The following is a 23111-nucleotide window of genomic DNA, read 5'->3' on the forward strand; positions in this document are numbered from 1 at the left end:
AATTGCTGACAGATATTTAGTAAATGATTTAGTGTTTGTGTTTACATTCTAGCTTAGGAAAGATTTTGACTTTTTCAGCAAACTGAAGAAATATCTTCAACACACACTTAGCTAATCAAAGTGAAGTGTCCAAAGAATGAGGGAAGAATGAGCAATTACATTGATATATTTGAATTATGCATTAAAATTGAACGGTAAACCTTCATTCTCTGAGCAAGCCTCGGTCTTAAGTATTTTAGTGCCAAGCAATTAATTTATTAGTATCAATTAAAAAACTAGTGCTATATCCTCGAGCAAATGTTATAATTCACAGTACCAGGCTTCATAAAAATACTTCTATGCCTCTCCTCATTTCTAGAAGAGAACAACCATTTTATAACATCCATGAGGTTTTCTTCTTTAAGTGATTTATTATGTTTTCTTTCTGAAAACATTCAGAAATTGAAGAATACATATGTAAGATATTGTGTGTATTATACACTCACCAGTAGTGAGTGGAGTAGCTCGTGTCCAGCTAGCTCCACAAAAAGGTAGCCCTCTGGGAAAGATGGATACAACTGAAATTGATAACACAACTTACTCCCTTTTTCCTTTTCAAAGTTTTATTTTCAATGTGACACCTACCATCATAACAGTCCCTTTCTCTTCTTTGTGACAAACTCACACAGCTTGCAAAAAGTGATTCAGCCTTCATTAGAGAAATGCCACCCAAAGGGTCTCTTTCAAAACCTTTGTGTTTTTCAGCTGGAGACAAGACTGAATACATCATGGTTTCTATGGCCCTACAATATGTAGCCCAAGATAGATGCCACTGTCATTACAGATATTGCAGGAAAATGTGCTATTTCTTACTGAGCTGCCTTGTGGACCAGAGTCACAGGGGAATATCACAGCCTGGTTTATGGGAGGCTGTCCTATTTTATATGCAGCTACATCATAAAGAGCTTTATGCTTGGGAAGCTAGCTAGAAACACAGTATTTTTCCACCTAGCCAAGATTCCCTTTTTTATTTCTTCTATAGGAAAAAGTGGCTCACCATTTGCCTTTTTATGTCCATGTCTAATTCGAAAAAAGTCCTTTTTCTCTCAGATTTCTAAATCTGACACCCTCTTGGGGTTTGCGTCCTTCCCCTTTGCTTCTTCACATACATTTTCTTCTGCCCTAAAACCTGTGCAATTAACTCCTGTCACCTTAAAAGCCTCTCTTACAGCAGATTACTCCAGCTGTTGAAGCATATGTAATTACATCCTACCCTACCTGTCCTGGGGCATGCTAGTTTCATACAATTTTCATATCACCCTTTTTCATTATTCAAGCAGAGTGAAATTTTAAGGACAGTGTGATTAGGCTGAAATTGGAACTATTCAAGGTTTGGCATTGTGTGAAAAAGCAGACTCTCTCCTTCCCTACATCAAACTAAAAAGCTATTGTTGGGGGAAAAAATGGTTCAATCAGCTTGGCACATGCACTGGTCACATATTCGGGACCATCACAGCACTTTTCATGGAGCCATATTAAGGTTCATTAGTATTTTCATGCAGCTTAATCTGGAGGAAATGGCATTAATGATTAAGCAATTTTATAGATTTATATAGATTTCTTCCTAATTTTGGCAATGAGAACCAAGAAAGACACATCGAAGTAATGTGAACAATATAGGCATTTTATGCAAATTGTTCCATTGAGGTGCTTAAAGAATATTGAACATCACTTAATAGAATCATTGTACAAAGAGAGGAGAAGGAACAAAAAGCTTAAAATAGTTGTTCTTTCTTTACATTACATCTAAACAAAAGCCTATAAAAGAGACATAAACGAGGAAAATGAGCTCCATCCATTTCAAATTAATAACTATTTTCCGAACTTACTAAGATCCTAGCTCTATAAGATATAGTGTGGCTCAGTGTAATCAATAAACATTTAACATTTTGTTTCCTTGGGATTAAACTGGGCTACTAGAAACATGAAATTTATAAAGTCTCTGTGATTTTGACAATTCCATTTAGTGACTCCCCCCAATTGAAAATAGAATTGAAAATGAGTGCAAAGCCTCTAATATTATGATATGTCCCTCATGGAAAAGTCTGTAAACACTCTATTAATTTGTCACACAATCTTATTGATTTTATCAAACGATTAAATCCATGAGTATATCACATCAAGTTATCAAAGGAATTAAGAATGTGTTGAACTTCCAGGGTTAGATCACAAGTCATAAAGCATGAGGGAGTTTAGGCATAGAAAAAGTATATAAATATGCATTTGTTACAATATGGGAAGATTGTATATGTGTGTGAGCATATAAGCAATTTTTGAATTTTTCTGTGTTCTTTTATCATCTGCTATTCCTTTTTCCTTAATTAGAAAAAATAGCAGAGAATGGACTACTTATAATCCTAATTGCTACTGAAAATTACAGAGTACATTTGAGTGCATATCATTACAAATCCCTTCCAAACATGAGTTAAAATCACAAATAATAAAAAAAATTCTGTTTACCAGCACTAGAACTTTATGATCATGTCAATTTTAGTTCTTTTTTTGTTGTTGTTGCTCAATATTAATAGATATGTGAATCTGGAACTGTAAATTTGTTTGAGAATATAGATCCATGTGGCAAAAATTAAGAGGTCCAAAAAATATCAAATATTAGAAGAGGTAGAGGTCAACAGGATCTGTTGTCTATCACTTGTAAGTTTGTAAATTAGTGTAACAACTTGGAAAAGAATTTATCTAGTAAAGCGGAAGGTGTGTACATCCTTGGACTGAAAAATACCAATCTTAGATATATTACCTAAAAAAAAGTCTTGCATGAATATACCAAAGGGATAGTCTAGAATGTTCATAATAACATTGTCTGTAATAGAGAATGTGCTGGCCCCCAATTCAAGAGTAGTGGTTACTTCTGAGGGAGATATGACTGAAAAAGGAAATATAGAGGCATTTGAAGATAATGAGAATGTTTAATTTTATAAGATAGGTGGTAGGTTCATGAGTGTTAATTTTTATTCTTGAAATTATGGATATATACTACATAATGTATATGTGCATATACACACATTTGTGAGTTAGATACATTTTAAAATAAAACAAAATATTAATAAATAATTGAAAAATTACATTTATTCTTTAAAGTTCAGTTCAAATATCTCATTTCAGCTCATGAATTCTGCTTGGATCATCTGTAAACACATGCTATCTTTGTGCATGATTAACAATCTAGCAACTATTCCTTTGATTGGTATTTACCATAATCTGCCCATTCTTATTATTTGAAAGACCATAGTAGACAATGGAAAGTTGTGGTGCTGGGCTCTCAGATAAGGCAGTCAGACTTTCTTACCCTCTCCATGTACTGCCTTCAAAATGTTTTTTGGATTTTTCTGAAGTAGCTCTCCATATATGTTTTATTAATAAGGAATATGTTGACTGTGCTATCTATGTAAATAAAACTAAAAGGGAAAAATCTGCATGGAATGTAAAATTGATTGTTGTGTAATGGTGTATACCTTTGACTTTTTTTCTACAATTTTACAATAGTCTGCATTTATATAAGATAAACTTGATCAAACAAATTAATTTTCTGTTCTTTTCACTTCCACTTACTGGCATGAGATGTTTTTTCAGTTGAAATATACAGAACACACACATTTTGATTGTTTGCTACCACAAACCACTCAACTTATTTTAATTGACACTTCCAAAAGCATCCCAACTTTACATGCCTTTTAAACATAAGATTCTAATTATTAAATATTATCTGAATGATGTGACTTTTATGAAACTGTTATATCCTAGATATGATGCAATAACGCTGTGGATGAGACTCAGTGTGGTGTCCAGGCTACTAAAGAATGATGGCAAGTGGGAGAAAGATTCAGTTCACCTGAGGATGCCAAACAAACCCACCCAACAACTTCCCTCACTATCGGTTCTTGGAATCCTTGTGATATATTTTGAAGTTCAACTCATTTGCCTGAAGGACCTCAGCAGACACCAAATATATACTGAATAATTTGTTGGAAGTGTATTTGAAGCAACTAATACCTCTCAAAGTACTGTCATGAACAAACTGTTGCCATGGCTGTTCCCTGTGAGAAAAGACAGAGAAAACGGTGGAAATTAAACTATGGAAGTAAGTGTTACCAAAAAACATCTCCATCCTTTTGGATGTGTGAGAATAGGCAGTTATGGATGTTTTTAGCAGATAATTTGTTCTTACTAATCAATTCTTCACTTATCTAGTTTGTAAACCATGATCATTTTCCATAGTTATCATTTTCTGAGTGCTCATTATGTTCCAACACCATTGTGAATACTTAACATGCATTATTTAACTAACTCAAAAGCAATACTTTGATGTAGGTATTATTAACCTCAATATATATATGAGAAAACAGAGCAGTGGATAAGTTAAGTGGTTTTTCAGAAATTATACAACTAAGGTTTAGATTTGAACACAAGTCTGTTGGACCTCAAAGTTTATATTATTTTTTAATGGCTTTATTGAGGATATACAAACAAGTACATATTTAATGTATGCAATTTGGTAGGGTTTAAAATTCATGTTTTTTTTTTGAAACAGAGTCTCACTTTGTTGCCCTGGCTAGAGTGAGTGCCGTGGCATCAGCCTACCTCACAGCAACCTCAATCTCATGGGCTCAAGCAATCCTCCTGCCTCAGCCTCCCGAGTAGCTGGGACTGCAGGCATGTGCCACCATGCCCGGCTAATTTTTTCTATATAGATATTAGTTGGCCAATTAATTTCTTTCTATTTTTATAGTAGAGACGGGGTCTTGCTCTTGCTCAGGCTGGCTTCGAACTCCTGACCTTGAGCAATCCGCCCGCCTCGGCCTCCCAGAGTTACAGGCGTGAGCCACCATGCCCGGCCAAAATTCATGTTCTTAACTACTTCCACTATACTATTGTCATTAGTCTTCCAGAATTTCTCATACTCTGATGTTCCCTGCTAAAATTAATCTTTTTGGTATATACATACATAGTGAGTGCGATGCACACTGTCTGGGGGATGGACACGCTTGAAGCTCTGCCTTGAGGGGGAAAGGGAGACAAGGGCAATGTATGTAACTTTAACGATTGTACCCCCATAATATTCTTAAGTAAAAAAAATTAATCTTTTTGTTAAACTAAGTTTTGGGAAGTTCATTCGAAAACAGAGTTCCCTTAATTATATTAATAATATTTTCCCTACATTCTATCTGATTTCTTACTTCTGATGTCTTCTCACATGTCATATTATCAGTGCACTTTATGTTGACCTATTTGGTTGTCATTCAGTGTTCAGTCCTTAGTTCCTTTGTAATCTGACTTTCAACTCCATCTTTTTAAACTGAGGGATTGCTGTGCAACATAAAAATGTATTTACTTTGAGATAGAAGAATTTATGTCAAGATTAAACTTATGATTCTGCCTATTTCCTAATAATAATATAATTCCATGTCAGTGAAAATACATCAATGCAGAGTCACCAATTAACTTCCAGGTGTGAAGTCTACATCTCTCTCATTTTACTGTTTTCTCGACCTCTTTTCTGGAATTTACCCCCACTGACTACTTTTGTATGTTATTCTTTGATCGCCTCCTTGCTTTCTCTGTCTGAAATGTCTTTGTCCTAACTTCATGTGTTCTAACCCAATTTATTTTTCATTACATTTCAATGTTTTTTTTTTTTTCTGATTCCTCCCAGGAAAAGTTATTCTTTGTGCTGCTATTATAATACCACAATTTTTCTGAAATAATTCTTTTAGTATCAGCATTCATGCTGGTTTTGCCACTGGAAAGGAAGCTTCAAATTATTGGAAATTATTTCACAGCTATCTTTGTTCTTCCATCAAGACTAGCACAATGAATAGTACATGTGAGTTTTCAACAAATGTTGGCTAATTGAACCAAAGTTTCACCATAGTATTTTGTCTATAATTAGTATCTTGACCAATATATTATAAAATATTTGCTGGGAAATAATGAGATTAAGCACTACTTATTTGAGTAGTTATTATCAGTTTAAATATACTTTTGTTTATCTGGCTCATGGACAAGAAAATGACATAGGAGATAATCAAATAGTAATTTCACTTTCTTTCATTAAAAATGTGTATATCTTTAATGAAATCAAGACAAATCAAAATAATATCCTTCTTTGAGTGAAATTTGTCACAGGCAATGTGTTATACAGTCTTGAAAAAAATGCTATTTGATGTCATTTAGAATCAGGATAAAATTATGTAAAATGTAAATGATAAAGCTTCAAGGATTTTTTTTTTCCTACCACATATGTAACATTTTCTGTGAATACATTATTGATTTTTGCAAGATAAAAACAATAACATATAATGCAGTACACTCTAAATTCATGGTTTAAAGTATTTGGAGATCTGAGGATATAGTTCCTCCATAGGAGCTTTGAAGTGAGTGTTGATGTTTCAATTAGTGCCAATTCACAGCCCATGAGAGCTGTGGAGAGCTACCATCTGGTGGCCTACTACACACAGAGAAGAGATGAATGTCTCGTGGATATAACTAACTTCCTGACAGATAATTTCCCTGTGAATAAATCCTTAGAGCAATTCAAGTGTGTATTTATTTCAGCTTTTTATTGGAATAGATGAGACAGGTGAACAAATATCCATTAAGGAGTTACTGCCTTTCATGGAACTTACGATGACAAGAAGGCAATATAAGGTTCTCAATCATTCACAGAAGAATTGTGCAGCATGGTTTTAAGAGGGCCAATAGCACATTTGGACAGAATAAATGTCTGTTGTTCTCTTAGATTAATATTCCAAAAATGGAATTTAAAGCCCCAAATCATGTGGATTTATTTTAAAGTTCAGCTATAAAGCTTCCCAAAGTTATAACCCAGCCAACCAGAAAAGCTTTGAGCTAAGAATTTTGTGGCTCCTGCTACTCCAGAATGAATATGGAAATATGGTATTAGACAGCTTGCTGTCAGTTTCTAAAAATCATTATACCCACAGAAATTCTATGTGGCCCACTAAATTTGCCTTTCCCACCTCATATTTCCTAGCATCACTTCTGCTTTTCAGTTTCACATCATGAGGCTAAAGCCAAGTGCTTGCAAAGAAGTAAAATCCATCTCAAAAATATCAATTTTTTTTTGAAAATTGAGTTATATGAGAAAGGAAATGAGTGAATGACTATATATAATTAAGTTTCATCGGATTGAACCCTGAAATTGATTAAGCCCACTGACTATTTAGATTATCAGCACTTTGGCTAGTATTTATGTTCTATTTCTATTTCTATGCCATGCTTCAAAATAAGCTAGTGGGCATAATGATCTTTCACTGAGTGCTTGTTCAATGACAGATATTCTGCCAAATTGTTATGTGCATTTCTCATTTAATATTAAAAACTTATCATCTCCATTTTCTGGTACAGACTTTCCCAAAGTCACCAACTGGCAAGCAGCTGAGCCAACGTACAAACCCAGGTCTATCTCAGATGTCTGTGCTCGTAGACATTATTATATTTATCTTAAAGGTTTATATTTGCAAACTTGTAAAAATTCCATATCTTCAAGGACACTGCATCATCTTTGGGGTTCCCTCCACATATTTATAATAAATAAAGTGATCGTAATTTAATTGGTGGTATTTGAAGTTTTTGGATGTATTTATGACACCATAGGGGGAAATAAGTAGGGTCGAATTTAGGCTAAATATATTCTTACACTGAAAAATCTGCCTTATGTATTATATTTATTTATGCCTATATATTTTATTTAAATTTTATATGACTAAATATTATATTTCTATAAAGCTATTCAAATGCTTGCAATGGTATAAAAATTGATTTATTGTTGCTCTGAAACCATTAATGGTATTAAAAAGAGACTCTGAAAACTATGCTATGAAGTGTTTTCTTTGACCTGGACTGAATTTATCTATAGCTTTATTCTTATTATGTGAGCAACATTTATTAAAAATTATGATATATGCACCAGATTTATTTCAAGTCTTTTTTTATATGAAATGGTACTGCTTTCTGAACATAGTTACTTGTACTAAAATCTCTTCACATGTTTTCTAAAACAATAATATGCTAATGTGAATATTTAATGTGTATTTTTTCATGCATGAAAAACTTGTCAATTAATGCAGATATATAAAAATATAAAAGTTTAACACAAGATTATGATAATGTTTATTAAAAAGTAAGAGTAACACCATGGCAGAAGAAGAGTTTTCAGACTCCGCTCAATAGACAAGTTCAATAGTAACATGTGAATCATTTTCCTTTGTGATAAATTCAGAAACAGATTGAGAGGCTCCTGTATCCTGGGTGAGTAAGAAACTATCCACATCAAAATTGGTAGGGAAAGCTGACACACACTTTCCCCATAAATTCCACCCTTGGCACAGTGATGTATGATTGGGAGGGAACCCCTAACTTCCAGCTTCTCCCTAAGGAGTGAAAGTTTTGGACCTCACATATAGCACCCTGACATTTCTTGTTGTTCCAACTTGTTGGCTTCCAACTCGACTGTCTCTGGTAGCTAATGGGGCTGGCAATCACTAGTCACCTTGAAGCTACAAAGAACAAATCTGCACTTTTAAATGGGCATGTGACTCTTGCCATGGCTCCTCTCCTCAGCTCACTCCAGTGTTAAAACCAAGCTTTCATCTTCTCCCCAGAAATAGTTGGACTATAATCTAGTCCCCCTCCCAACTTTTGGACTGCTACCTGAGAGACTGGTTTCTAACCCTCTTGTCTCTGATTGCTGCATTTTCGAGTCACCCGGCTACAGAGAGCAAAGTAATGGTTTGAAAGAGCATGCAATTTGAAGGAATATGTGAGCATTCGCTGAAGTTCCCTTCCTGCCTCTAGAGCAAGTGGGTGCTAAGCTCCATCTCCCAGATTCTCAGTGAAGACAGAAGGAATTGGTTCACATACCTAGTACCCCAACATTTCCATCTGCCACCTGAAGGACTGGCTTCTGTCTTACCTCTCTCTGGGTCATAATAGTACCTGACATACTCTAGATTTCTGGGGACTGCTAAGAACAAATACAGTAGCTTCGAAGATTACAAAGGTTTGAGAGACACCCAGAATCTCTGACCAGGCTAATTGGTGAAGATCTTCTTCTTTTCTGCGAGGCAAGTCTATGAAGATTGGTAGAGATGGCTCTTTTACGTAATGCACAAACACCAACACAGGGAGTAAAAGAAAATGAAGAAACAAGGAGATCTGTTCCAAATAAAAGAACAAGACAAAGCTCCAGAAACCCTGACCTCAAGCAATCCCCCACCTCAGCCTCCCAGGGTGCTAAGATTGGATTACAGGTATGAGCAACTGTGTCTGGCCTCAAAATTCAAAAATTCAAATTTTATTACAAAGCTAGAGTAATTAAAACTATATAGTACTGACATAAAGACAGACATATTGACCAGTGGAACAGAATAGAAAGTCCAGAAATAAATCCACACATACATGTTCAATCTTTAATAAGGGCAAAAAATGGGAAAAGGATAGTCTCTTCAACAAATGGTGCAAGGAAAACTGGATGTCCAGATATAAAAGAAGAAAATTATTTTACACCATACACAAACATCAACTCCAAAAGGTTTAAAGATGCAAACATAATACATGAAGCTGTAAAAAAAAAAATAGGTGAACCACTTCATGACATTGGTCTTGGCAATGATTTCACAGATCTGACTGAAGCTTGGGCAACAAAAGTAAAAATAAATGGAACTACGTTAAAAATCTACAAAGGAAAGGAAACAATCAACAGAGTCAAAAAGTCAATGAATAGAATGGGAGAAAATATGTGGAGATATATAAGAGGTTAATATCCAAAATATATAAGACCCTCTACCATTTATTAGCAAGAACTGCCAGTAACCCAATTAAAAATGAACTAAAGAGTTGAATAGATTTTTTCCAAAGAAGATATACACTTGGCCAACAGGTATGTGGAGAGATGTTCAACATCACTAATCATCAGGGAAATGCAACTCAAAATAACAATGAGATATCACTCCCACCTGTTCTAATGCCTATTATCAAAACAGCAGCAGCAACAACAACAACAACCACAAACAAGTGTTGGCCAAGATGTAGAAAAATTGGAACCTAGTTGAAAGCCCAATGTTGATGGGAATGCAAAATGGTGCAGCTGCTTTGAAACAATATGGAGAGCCTCAAAAAATTAAAAATAGAACTACCATATTATCTATCAATCCTACTTCTGGGAATTAATACAAGATAATTGAAATGAGTATCTCAAATTATATTACCACTCCCATGTTCATGATAGTACTATTTACAATAGCTGAGGTACACACATAATCAAAATATCCATAGACAGATGAATGAATAAAGAGAAAAGTGGTACTGTGTTTCCCTGAAAATAAGCCCTACCCATAAAATAAGCCCTAGCAGATTTCTAAGCATTTGTGCAATATAAGCCTTACCCTGAAAATAAGACCTAGTGATGGGCGTGGCTATGCAGTGTAGCTGCACAACCCATGCATTTTGTAGCGGAGTGGTAAAGAAGACTAGCAGCCCTTCTCATCTGCCCCATTGTGACAGTTACTATCCCAGAGGTGACTGGAAAGGTGTGGGCAGCCCCACCAACAAGGTCGGCTCCCCCTGTCAGGTCCTGGCCATCCTGTCCGTGCTGCAAGCTGAGGCTTTGAGGGGAAATAAACACAGTCCCTGAAAATAAGCCCTAGGGTGTCTTCTTGAGGAAAAATAAATATAAGATCCTGTCTTATTTTCAGGGAAACACGGGATATATATATATATATATATATATATATATATGGGATACTATCTGCAATAGTCAAACTCAGAGAAGCAAAGAATGGAATGGTGGTTGCTACAGGCAGTGGAGAGGGAGAGGTGGGGAGTTGTCAATCAACATGTACAAAATTTCAATTATGCAATAAGAATTAGAATTAGTGCAGGAGATACGATGCACAACATTGTGCCTATAGATAACAATATTGTACTAGACACATGAAAATGTGTTAAGAGAGTATATCTCATGTTAAGCGTTCTTACCAAAATTTAAAAAGAAATTTTAAAAATAGAAGCCAGATTTTAAAAAGTAATTGTAAACAGAGTATAAACAATTCTTCAGAGCTTCAAGCATGTCCTCTGGTGGGGCAAAGGCAATATATGTAACCTAAACATTTGTACCCATGTAATATGCTGAAATAAAAAAAAAAAAATGAAAGGAAAAAAAAAAAGATAGACCCTAACCCTAAGGTGGCACTGTTCCTTCTTGGAGCAGTCTGCTCTCTACCACCTTTGAGAATGTCCTATACTTTCTGTACTCTGTGTTTAATATGTTTCTTTGCTTCACATGTGAAAAAAACACAATTCTTCAAAAGGCCATAATTTTTATAATAAAAAACAAATTGAAAATGTATGTATTTGGCTAGTGCAAATTTTGTTCAAAAGTATACCCTTTGAACTTGGCTGAGTTTATCCATAGCATTATTGTTATTATGTTAGCAGCCAACACAGAATCAACAAATCTTGGCAACGTTTTGTGATCCAAATCAGTCTTTCTTCTCTGTCTCATTCCAGAAGGCCAAGGTGAACAAAAGGGACTCCTAATGATAGGAACAACATTAGCTGATGCAGGACAAATAGAGACAACAATTCCAGTTGCATCGTATTCCTAAAATAATGTCACTTGATAACTTACAAAATAAAATGAGAGAACTTTCATAGACAGTGTCATCCTGAATCATTTATATCCAGGTACTTTATATTTAATATTGTCATTGAGCTATTTTCTTTATGTTATCACTCCTTCACTTAATGCAGCATTTCAAATTCACCTTATTCGTTTATTTCTTGTTTTTTAATAGACGTATTTTAGAGCAGTTTTAGAATCACAGCAAACCTGAGTGAACAGTACAGATTTTCTAGACCCCCTACCACCACACAGGCATAGACTTCTCCATTATTAACATCCCCCCTTCCACCACAGTGCTGCATTTGTTAAAATTAATGGGCCTACATTGACACATCATTATCACTCAAAGTCTATAGTTCACATTAGGGTTCACTCTTGATGTTGTATGTTCCATGGGTTTGACAAATGTATAATGACATATATTCATCATCATTCAACATTATAGTATCATACAGAGTAGTTTCACTGCCATAAAAAATCCCCTATGCTCTGCCTATTTATCCCCCCACCCAAAACTCTGGCAACCATTGAGGTTTTACTATCCCTGTGTTTTGCTTTTTAGAGAATGACATATATTTGGAATCATACAGTATGTAGCCTTTGCAAATTAGCTTCTTTCACTTAGTAAGATGCATTTAAATTTCCTCCATGTCTTATCATGGCTTGATATCTCATTTGTTTTTAGTACTTAATACTATTCCATTGTCTGGATATAACACATTTTATCCACTCATCTACCCCAGAACAGCTTCCAAGTTTTGTCAATTTTGAGTAAAGCTGCTATAAATATCTATGTGCAGATTTTTATGTAGATATAAATTTTCAACTCCCTTGACTAAATATTGTACTAAGGAGCTAGATTCCTTTTTTTAACATGTGGATGTTTAGCTTTCCCAGCACCATTTGTTGAAAACATTATCTTTTTTTCCATTGTGTTGCTTTTGCTCCTTTGTCAAAGATCAACTGATTATATTAAAGTAGATCTATTTCTGGTATTTCTATTTTGTTCCATTGATTTATTTGTCTATTCTTGCCTATTCTTTCCCCAGTATTAACATCTTGATTACCGTAGCTTTGTGTTAAGTCTTGCTGTTGGGTTGTGTTGTTAGTCCCCCAACTTTGGTCCTCTCCATCAATATTGTGCTAGCTATTCTGGGTTTTCTGTCTCTCTGTATAAACTTGGTAACCAATTTGTTGATATTCACAAAATAACTTGCTGGGATTTTGATTCAGATTACATTGAATCTATAAAGTTGTGAAGAACTGATGTCTTGACAACACCAAGTCTACCACTAAGATGGAATATCTCTTTATTATTTTTCTCCATCTTATCCTCCACCAGAGTCCTTAGTATATTAATCATTGTTGTTTTAAAATCCCATCTGATAACTCTACCATCCCTGCCATATCTGAATGTGGTTCTGATGCTTGCTCTGCCTATTCAAACTGTATTTTAGTATGTCTTGTAATTTTTTCTTCATAGCTGGGCATCATTTACTGGATAAAAGGAACTGCTATGAGTAGACCTTTAATAATGTACTAGTAAGATATGAGGAGAGAGGAAGAATTCTGTAGTCCTATAATTACACCACAGTCTTTTAATGAACCTGTGCCTCTGGACTGTAAATTCACACCAGCTCTTCAGTTTCCCCTTCTCTTCCCCTTACGGGGGACCCAATGCTAGAGTGGGTTGGATTGAGTATTTCTCTTTTCTTTCATGGAAGGTTATAGGGAGCTGTAGCTGTATATTTTCCTTCCACCGGATCGCTTGGGCTCTGATAAAATCAGCAGGTGAGACTCCGGTTAAATAGTTTCTTCTGAGGGCAAATTTTGTTAAGAACAGAATTCTCTGGTGTATTTAAAAATAATTACTTTCCCCTCCCCCTGCCAAAAGCATGAGGAGATTTTTCTCCAGCAGTCATCATGAGAACTTAGTACAGTTCCAGGAGGTAAAACTCAGAAAAGTGTGGGGGGTCCCCTCACCAGATCCCCTGGAGTTTTTATCTCTCAGACTTGTCCACATTGAGCCTCCAGCAATTTGTCAATTATAGCTCCAGTTTTCCTACCTAGGCATCTGAGATTTCTCCTCCAGTAAATTGTGATTCTCTGTATTCACTTGTCAATCTCTTTAATTTTGAGAGCAGAAGATTTCCCTGTGACCTCAGGGTCACAGGATATATTCTTATGGATATAAGAAATTTGTTGATTTTTTCAGCTTATTCAGCCTTTTATTTGTTATTTGGACAGAGTGGTAACTTTCAAGCTTCTTTCATGCTGGAATAGCAACAGCAACCTATTTCTGTTGAGCCTGTGTAGAACCACTAGAAGTAGATTAGTAACTATGTATTTTGATGATAAGTATTTTACCATGTGCAATAGAAAGGGGATTGAGAGTCCATGATCCTAGAAAATTATTCTGTGGCTGGCTTTTATTCTCAACCATGAGGCAAGAAAAGAAATTTATGTTGATGAGAAGGACTATTCACATAGTCCTTCCTTAAACTCAATAGCTGTTTTTCTTTTGTAACTTTTTAAGGTTTATTATTATCAGTTAATGATAATTCTAAGTGAATATTTTTGTCTCATGTAATCTATTTCTTTTGTGCAATTACTTAATTGGGGAGATTATTTTTTGTTTGGATTTTATTTTAACCTTTACTTGGTTCATGATGCACTATCATCTTAGTCTATGCTTGCTTGCTTTCACCTGTTTATTGTGTATGATACAGTGTGAACCCATGATCCACTCACTATACTTATCAAAAATGCAACACTACCTGTAACTTACACTTATGAGTGTACCTCTCTCTTATCCTATTCTCCTACTTCTTCTCCTTTTATGATAACCATATTTCAGAATACACTGTGTTAACCATTCCCTTGCTATATACATATACATACATATATTTATACATATATCGCACATATAAATGGTTTTAGCTATCTATATGTTATCCTATATAATATATTGTTTAGGTGTGATTAACCTGAAATTCTATGCAAAGAGTATCATAACAGTATAACATAATATACTCCAAGTCCTAATTCCTAGTGATAGTTATCTCTCAATTCTGGCTTTCATACTGGCTGTTGACCATGCTGTGGTCCTTCTAACAGACATTCTAATATAGGCACTCTTTCTCCTTTCTCTCTCTATTCAAGATCCTTGTCCTTGACTTTTTTATTTTTTAGTTTTACTAATGTGTCTTGTCTTCTTAAAAATTTATCCTGATTGTGATGCATTGGATTTAGAAATCTATGTTTGTATACCTGTAAAATTTGCTACCATAATTATTTTAAATATTGCCTCCTCAACAGTCTGTCTAATACTTACACCTGGAATTGCAAACAGATATGTTAAGAATTTTCATGCTAGCCCACATGTCTCTTGTTTTCTTTTTCTTGTTTTCCACCTTCTGATTTTTCCTTATTACTTTCAAAGTAATTTTTTGCATATATTTTCCAGTTCATAAATTCTCTTCAAATGCATCTAATCTGCCATTTAACACATTAACTACCATGAAAGTTGTATTTAACTCACTCTAGTTTTGATCCCCGGGCTGCATGAAGCATATATAAAATCTTGTTGATGTCTTTATTGTTACAATTAATATTGACAATTTAATTCTAAAAACGTGGATTAAATGAATAGAAGTCAATACATTTTGTTTTTCTATTTATGTTTACCTTTAAATTACACTCAAAGTTTTTATTCTATTTTCATAATAAAACACTATGTCCCCAAGGAAAAGTTTCTGTTTGTTTTGCGTGGTAGTCAATGTATTAATCTGTCCATTTAATATGTTTTCATTTCAGCAGTATATTTCATTTCTAGAAATTTAATTTATTTTTCATATCTGCAAACAATTCTTCATGGCTTTTTGTTCTTTGCCTACTTTATAATTGAATTTTTTCATGTTCTTGAATTTTCTACATCGCTGTCCAACAGTTTGTATCAGACATTCTCAAATCTTTAGTGCTTGTTTCCCCAATTTTTGTATCTTTGTCTGCTGTTCATCATTGCAGAGGATAGGCTTTTAGTCTGTTTAGTAATCTTTGTGATTTTAATCCTACAGGTATCTTGGGCAAAGTTTCTTCCAGAGATAGTTTTTGCCTCTCTGACAGCTGCACCTTTCAAAGATTCGGACTCAGAGGACGTGTCTCTGGTTCACTTCCTCATCTTCCTACTCTTCTTACGGTCATGTGACTAAGGGCATCTAGACTCAGGCCAGCCCCCAGCTTGTCTGCTCAACGTTGTTCTGTTTTGTATTTGGTTCTCTACCTCTCAGCTTCTCAGCATTATCACTAGGTCCAGATTCTGGGTGTTCCAACTATATTGAAGCTCTAATGCCGGGTCCCCTGACCTTGCTCAGGTTTGTTTGTTTGTTTGGAAGAAGGTAAGTTTAGAGATTCCTTCTACCATTAGTGAGGACAACAATGGTATAAGGAGTGAACTTATGTTGGTGAGACATCCCCAGTCTGATAAAGTGTTGGTAAGTTTTCCTACCTTCTTTTAAAACACATGCAATATAGATAATGTATAGATTATATATTAATAGATACATAGAGATAGATGTAGAATTTTTTTCTTGGCACTTTGCTTTAATGTTCTTTAAAGAATCCAATAAACTATTCTATACAAGGGAATTATTTTACCTAGCTCAGAATGGCATCATAGAGTTTAAAGACTTTCATTTAGTTTCCCTAATATTCAAAATCAATTTTTATTTTTGCAATTTTATACTTCTGTTTCTGCCTAGTTTCCTGAAAACAATTCTTTATATAATTGTAGATAATGATCGCAGTCTCCCGAGTTTACATATTATATCAATTTCTTCCATTTTAATAATGTTCTGTTATGTTATCTTAGCTTAAGCTTTAATGAGGAGTTTGTAGAATTTTCAAAACATAGTTAAATACTTACATAGCTCTTAGAAGCAGACATGCAGTGGAAAAATCAAGTATGTATTAAAAAGAAGTAATTGGAAACACCACACAGTATATAGGAAAAATGCAATTACTTTAAAATATGAAATCTGTGAACTAGGTTACTGAAAAGCTGTACAGAATATTTTGGTTTTCTTTTTGTCTCTAACTTATTAACAACATTATTTTCAAAGAGAAAGCAAAACCATTGTCTGTGAGTTAAAAAATTTAAAGAAATCACGGCAATATAAAAAAGCTAATGATCTGCATATGCCTAGATTAAAAACATATGAGATGATAAATTAAATATATGTTTACTCAAATGTAGAACCCAGATAAAAATGGAAATGTGGTATGCAAAACCATAAACATTACTTAATTAAATAATGACTCAGTGTCTGGAGAAAAAGAGAACTATGCAATAACTATGTTTTCTTTTTCTTTTTTGATGAAAATGCAAATTAAATCATTAATAGTTTATAGATGAGCCTAGCTAAGAGACTTCTAGTGCATATGCTGCTTTAAATTAAATAAAAGCAATAAATATTCTATTACATTAATTGAGGTAACCTCTGAAATCACTTTATATTTATGAAATATGTTAAAAATATTTATTGTATTTTTTCCCATGAAACCTTTCTTGATGCTATTATGAATTTTGACCTAAAAAGAAAAATCAGCTGGAACATCATTTTCTTTCATTTTTCTATTCATCCCTTTAGTTCTATTTCCCTTTTTTCTCTCTGTCTCTCTCTACATAGACTTACACAGATACACACATTTATCTCAGAAGAGAAAAGATAAAATACATAAAAAACTCATATCAACTGATTAGTTTTTGGGTCAGTCTCAAAATTTGGTAACTGTATTCTTGCCACTAAGAGTTATTGATCGTTTTTATACTAAGGGCTCAGTACATTTCATTTGAGTATTTATAAAATTTGTATGCAGTTGGCCCCTTTACACAAGAAATTTATAATATGGTGAAGAAATGGAATGAACAAAAGCAAATGTGTTATGTGATCAATGCTCAATGATTAACATATTTTAAAATTGTGTGGCTTTGCCATGATGGAGTTTTGTTTACATCCAAACCATCTTCTCTCTGTACTTAGAATTCTCCTCAGTAATTCCTGTACCCCTGCCCAAGTAATACAAATGAAGTATAAGTCTAGCAGGAAAAAAATATAATTAGGAAAGCAAATCCTCTGGGAAAAAATGCATTTTAAAACCAAATATAAACTGCCCTTAACATGCTTTTAGATTACCAATGGATTACTTCCCTTTATTACAACTAATACTGAAGTGCCTATAAATAAATCATTTGAATAAGGCTATATGTAAAAAACAAAGAACATAAATTATAGAAATGAATAAATAATGTCAAATATACTTCGGAATTCAGATTGGTTATTGCAGTGAGATGTGAGAGTACTAAGTAGGATGGCAAATTAGGGGAGAATTTTTTGAAGGAAATAAAGTTTTTTCTTTATTTAATCTTTTTTATTTTTATTTTAATTATAAAGGATCGCCATGCCATAAGAAAATGGAGTGTCATTATTAAGTGGCATAAAGTTTTAGCAAAGAAATTTTCTTTAGGAGAAAGAGCAATGTTGATAGAGCAAGTCCAAGATGAGCGAAAACAAAGTATAATAATATTAACAGTTCATTTTTGTACAGTAATTTGCAACTTGTGAAGAACTTTAACATTCATTATTTCATCTGATACAGAAACTTTGTTATTAAGAAGGAAGATAGTATTATTCTAATTTTCAATATGAGGAAACTCAATAAATATTAACTGTCATAACCAAGATGCCCAATTTGAAGTGTACTGAACTGCATCAGAGAGTACAATTTAGTGTTGGAACAACTAGTAGAAAATGTTATGCTTTTCATGGGGGCAGCTACCCAGAAAAGATATAGGTGGAGAATTTAAAATTGGAAAAGTATCAGGGTACTATTTACCAGAAAGTTCCTACTTTAGAGTATTTTAACCATGGTGAGGAAGGTAAGCATATCGAATAGTTATTTCACTACTCAACTGAATGATGCAAAATAGCATCATTGGCCTTACAAAATGTACAATTTTGTTTTCAGAGATGCTAGCTCCAGCAGTGCTCTTCTAATCACGAGGTAGAGTCACCTTCCCCATCCCTTAAATACTGGCTAGCCTTGTGACTTCCATACCAAGTTTTTTCTTAGACTTTTGACCATGTTTATGGAACAAGATTTATAATATTATTTTGTTATCTTTCATTTCAAGATATGAAATGATTTCAAGATTTCTGTCCATCTCAACTACAGCAAAATATTTAACCCAGAATGCACATACAGCAAATGTATATTATATAAATAAGCAGATTTACACTTATGACTAAAACATGTAGCGTCTTGCTCAGTATTTATTCCTTCCTACCTCTTTACTAGAAGAGCTCTGATTTTGTTGGATATACAATTGACTACATTGAAAAAACAATTTCCTGGCATTCCTTATAAACATGTAATATACAATGGTTTTGGCTATTGAGATCTAAGAGAAAATATAGCATGTGCCTCACTCCTTAAAAGGAAGCTAACAGCCTTCCTTAAAAGGAAGTTCAGCTTCCTTTTCTGCCTGGACCATGATTGTGAGACTGAAGTTCCTTCAGTCTCACAGTTGTCTGCAATCATGAAGTGAGAAGAATATGCCAGGGTCAGGTAAACAGGGAAACAGGAAGAAACTGGTTCCAGGTGACATCATGGGGCTGTTAAGTCTGCCCTAAATTCCTAACCATAAATTTCCATTACTTGAAGAAAATAAGTACTCTATTTACATGGAATTTTCATTGCTTGAAGAAAATAAAACCTCTGTCACTTACTTGAGTTTTCTCTTATACATGGCTGATATCAATGCATTATTCTCACATAGTCAATGTTATTCCATTTCCAGATGAATAAACTGAGGCACCTACAGGTTAAATGATGCCAAAGATCACATACCAAGCAGGCTTCAAAGTCCAAGGAGGAACGCTGGTTTCTTGAGATTTTTTTTTTCCAAAGCTTTTTTTATTGTAACACAGCTAAAGCACGTATGGAGTAACAAGTTCCTTAGCAGGACAGTGTTGCCATTTTATGTTATTTTTTGTAATGCATCTTTGTGTCTTCTGGCTAGAAGTACAGGTGCTGGCCACAGTTTCTGGTACTGGAGTTAGAGAAAGAGAAAAAAAGTCTCCTGTTTGCATGGAGCTTATATTCTAATAAGTGGATGAATGAATGTGTGAATAGTCAATACATTGCCTTCTCATACTTTCTGAATTATTGACTTATCAAATACAGTCATGATTTATTTCATTTTTCACATTAATATGTCTACTTCCTGACCTCTTTCATTATACCAGTGAGTCATTTGAGGCCCAATGACATGAAATGTTATGTTTAAGAATATGCAATTCCTGAAGAAAATTTAATATTAGATGACAAATTAATATTTCCAAGATCATGGAAAGAAGTCAATCCTTTAGGATTGACACAATGAATTGCAGGATGAATCTACTAGGTTAGCTGTAGTTGAAGCTGAAAGGAGGCAGGGTTCCTACTCCTACTGCTTCACTGGGCACACGGTAGGGGAATGAATTTCATTTTAAGCAGGCCAGTAGAAAACCAAAGACACCAAAGAATGGCAGCTTCAGAATGTTTGTAAACTAAAAGATCTATACCCACCAAATTGTGTAGAAACAAAATGCTTTCTTTTACTTCACAGCAATAGGTAACCATCTGGGACCAGAGGACCCAGAGAGACTAAAGCAGCAGGTAGATCCACAAAAAGCAGTAGCAGTTGCAAGTTAGAGCACCAAACACCTCTTTGAGATAGCAATTCAGGACACCAAGGATTAGCAGAAGCTTCTCTGCAAAATGATAGCTTTTGTTAATGCTGAGTGCAAAGAAACTAACAAAGCTGGGGTTTTAAAAAGTACTTAATCCTTAATGCAATAAATTAACAATCTGGATCCAGTTTGATGCTTCTTTTTTATAGGCCAAATAAAGTTTAAATCAAATATTTCTCAGCTGGGCATGGCATAAAAATATCTCAACCACTTCCAAGTGCTTCCCTCTCAAGTGTATCAATACAGATTTCTAGGTTTTTTTTCTTCTTTCCCCCAATTATGAAGAGACTGTAAATACCAGCACAGAATAACTATAGTAGGCCCTCATAGGGAAACTTGTCCACATGAGAAGAAACTTCCAGAAGGTTTACTGCTTGTGTGATAAATTGAAAGTTCTGCTCACATAAAGAAAAGAGTCATTTTATGGAGACAGATGACGTTAAAGCTAAATTTTAAGCAAATTCTTCATTTTAACTCATGACACTCTTTGTGTACATCTTTTACATGAATAGAAAAGGAATACAAGAGAACATTTTGAAGTTTAGGAAGTTTGTACTTAGGTATCATTATTCTTTATTAAAGATGAGATTTCCAGACTTATGAGAAATTAAGTTTTTTTATACATAGGGTATCATCTATTTTCATATGAATTTCGATAATGCATAATGAAAAATTTTATTACATTCATTTTATATAAATATCAAGGGAAGTCACTATCTTAACATGGAGTCTGATATTGGGTACAAAATTCAAGCTTCATACTTTTGAATACTCCATGCAGTATCAGTTTACATTTTGAAAGGCAAACTCTTCTGTAAAAATGGTAAAATTTACCCTTATAAGAACAATGTTTAGACTTCCGGCCACAGCAGCCTCAGCGTGGGTCCCACGAGACCAGAGCGCCCAGCATCCCCATATGGGATGGAAAATGCGTTCCGAGTCTGTAACATCGATCCACTACAAGTAAAAGAGAAACACGCGGAAATGCTTTTTCAAGTGAAATCTTATATATGACCCTGGAATGTACAACACATTTCTAGAAGGAGGAGTTGGCCATGTTGAAATGTTATTTTGCTGCAACTATTTATCTTTAGTTGTTGGTGGTAAAAAGTTGAAATACCCACCCAAAAAAGTGATGATCTGGGATGGCCTGAAAAAGAACACTGTTATTGAAATAGAATTTTCTACAGAGGTCAAGGCAGTCAAATTGCAGTGAGATAGAATTGTGGTTGTTTTGGACTCCGTGACAAAGGTGTTTACATTCACACACGATCCCCATCAGTTGCACGTCTTTGAAACCTGTTATAACCCTACAGGCCTCTGCGTCCCGTGTCCCAGTAGTAACAATTCCCTCCTGGCCTTCCCTGGCACACACACAGGCCACGTGCAGCTCCTAGACCTGGCCAGCACAGAGAAGCCACCTGCAGACATTCCTGCACGTGAGGGCGTCCTGAACTGCATTGCACTCAAGCCGCAGGGAACAAAAATTGCAACCGCTTCTGAAAAAGGGACCCTTATAAGAATATTTGATCCTTCCTCAGGGCATTTAATCCAGGCACTACGAAGAAGATGTGAAGCAGCTACTATTTACTGCCTTAACTTCAAATGGGATGCTTCCCTCAGTTGTGTGTCCAGCGATCACAACACAGTGCACATTTTTGCAGCTGAAGATCCAAAAAGGAATAACCAGTCTAGCTTGGCACCAGCCAGTTACTTTCCAAAATACTTCAGTTCCAAATGGAGTTTTTTTTCCAAGTGTTGGGTTACCTCAGGTTCTCTGTGCGCTTGTGCCTTTGGATCAGGGCCCAACGTTGTTGTCGTTGCTATCTGTGCAGACGGGGCAGCTACTACACATTGCTCTTCTACCCCAAGGGGGCGTGCAGCCGGGATGTCTATGCATAGTTCCTGGAAATGACCAACTACATGCTGTGACTCCTCACCAGTGAGTGCAACAACACTGCCGGCTGTGACCCCTCACACTCCTGGGGCTGGCGCCCGCACTCTGTGGGTCTCACAGGCCACGGACTGGAGTGGCTCCCAGGGACCTTGGCCTGGAAGCCATACATGGTTGTCTGCTTTTCTTAGAAAGACTTCCCATTTCCAGTATTACAGAGAGGATTGCCATCGGGGCACCATAGATGCTCAGCACTGGGGCCGAGCAAATGGGCTGTCACCCATTTGCTCACCCGCGGCGTTGGCTTCAGGGGCCCCACTGCACCTGCACACTTACTGGGACCCTGCCCTGTGCAGACCTGGTGCCTGGGCTGAGAGGATGGACTCATTGACGTCCGTTTTTGCAACAGATCCCACCATTTTTACGGCGTCTACAGTAGGGAAATAAACACGTGTGTAAATGTGGTTCTTACGTTACAAGCAGATTTAAATAGAACACCAGCAGCTTGCAATAGAAAAGGAGAAAGGAATTCCTTCTCCCATCTGAACATGGACGATAAAGACATAGCCCTGTTAAGAGAACACAGTGTGGATGTTTCCCCTTGCTTAGCCCAGTCCTGTGCTCTTCTCTGCCTGTGACATGGTTATCTATGCCCACGTGTGGGCATCCCACTCTCTCTGTTGGAGCCACCAGAATGCAGCCAACACCAGACTTACCCAGGAAGCAG

General features: G+C 35.3%; 1 pseudogene; it reads left to right on the forward strand.

Moving 5' to 3' along the window:
- The first annotated feature begins 21411 nt into the window (after positions 1–21411).
- On the forward strand, positions 21412–22422 carry LOC105855873 (WD repeat domain phosphoinositide-interacting protein 3-like; annotated as a pseudogene).
- The last annotated feature ends 689 nt before the right edge of the window (positions 22423–23111 follow it).

The sequence above is a fragment of the Microcebus murinus genome, chromosome 17 (genome assembly GCF_040939455.1).
Source record: "Microcebus murinus isolate Inina chromosome 17, M.murinus_Inina_mat1.0, whole genome shotgun sequence".
NCBI classification, from domain to species: Eukaryota; Metazoa; Chordata; class Mammalia; order Primates; family Cheirogaleidae; genus Microcebus; species Microcebus murinus.